The following is a 1833-nucleotide window of genomic DNA, read 5'->3' on the forward strand; positions in this document are numbered from 1 at the left end:
AATGGACTGCACATGAGGGTGCACACTTGTGATCCCAGGATTTAGGAGGCTGAGGCAGGAGGATTGCCATGAGTTCAAGGCCAGCCTGGGCTACACGGTGAGTTCAAGGTCAGCCTGAACTACACAGCAAGACCCTGTCTTGAAAAATAAATAAGTAAATTAAGCCATGACAAACATCTTTCCATTCTTAAATTCAACTTAGAATTTATGACTTAGAAGAAGTGAACTGATTTCTCAAAAATTACAAAATATGCAAACTCAGGCAAAATAAAATATATAAACTGAATAGTCCTATAGCCATTAAATAAATTTAAATTGTATTTTTTAAACTGTTGAAAAAGATGTCTCCAGATCTAAATGTTTCAAAAATTAACAGCAATTTCACACAGTCTCTTCCCTAAAATCTCACAGGAAGAATCACTGGGAGCCCAACTCCTCTGTGAAGCCAGGATTAGTCTAATATCAAACCAGAGAAAGACAGCATCAAAGAAGGAAGAGGAGGAGGAAAAGGAGAAAAAGAAAAATGAAAACTACAATCTCTCCGGGACTCTGATATCAAAAACCTTCAACAAAATACCAGTAAATTGAAAATCTTGGAAGCAGCCTATATGTCCATCAACAGATGAACGGAGGAATAAAATATGATATTTATATACAATGGAATACTACTCTGCCACAAAGAAGGATAAAATTGAGTACTTTGTAGGAAAATGGATGCAGCTTTGAACTATAATGTTAAGTGAAATAAATCAGACACGGAAGCTTAAATATCACCTGGTTTCTATTATAAAAGGAATCCAGGGCCAGGGATTTAGCTCAGTGGTTTTGCTTCCTGCCTTGTCAAGAGTAAAGATCCGAGTTCAATACCTGGTACAAAAAGAAAAGAAAAGAAACCCAAAGTATAAATAAATTAAAGAACAAAATAAAAGGTAGATATAGAAAACAGTGAGATAGATGTTCTGCAAATGGGAAAGGGACCAAAATATGGAGGGAGGGGAAGGTGGGGAAGAGGCAGGGGATGGAACCAGAATTAAGATGTGTTGTGTGCATGTTCCAATTCCCCATGAGGAATGCAAACATTATATATCATAAACACATACCAATAAAAAATGGAAAGACCTGCCCTGTTCCTGGGTAAAAGAACCAATGTAGTGAAAATGGCCATCCTTCCAAAACTGACATACAGATTCAATGCAATCCCAATCAAAATCCCAACAGTATGTTTCACTGAACTAGAGAAAACAATCCAAAAAGTCATCTGGAATCAGAAGAGACCTAGAATAGCAAAAGCCATTCTAGGCAACAGAAACATGACAAGGGGTATCACAATCCCCAATTTGAAACTATACTACAAAGCCACCGTGATAAAAACATCATGGTACTGGCAAAGAAACAGACCATACATAGGATCAGTGGAACAGATTAGAAGATGCAGAAACAACGCCAGATGTACTCAGCTACCTCATCTTTGACAAAGGAGCCAATCATTCTCACCGGAGGAAAGATAGCCTCTTTAATAAATGGTGTTGGAAAAATGGGATTTCAAGTTGCCAAAGATTAAAAGTGGACCCTATCTTTCACCATGCACTAAACTAAAATTCAAGTGGATTAAAGACCTAAATATTAAAACAGAAACACTAAACTTGTTGGAAGATAAGTTAGGTAGAACTCTTAAAGATATTGGCATAGGAAAAGACTTCATGAACAAATTCTCAGTAGCACAGGAACTAGCACAAAGAATCAACAACTGGGATCTCATCTTATTAAAAAGCTTCTGCACTGCAAGAGAAACCACCAACAGAGCTAAGAGACAACCTACAATATGGGAAAAAG

Source organism: Fukomys damarensis, unplaced genomic scaffold, assembly GCF_012274545.1.
Source record: "Fukomys damarensis isolate Sample0158 unplaced genomic scaffold, DMR_v1.0_HiC HiC_scaffold_17, whole genome shotgun sequence".
Lineage (NCBI taxonomy): Eukaryota > Metazoa > Chordata > Mammalia > Rodentia > Bathyergidae > Fukomys > Fukomys damarensis.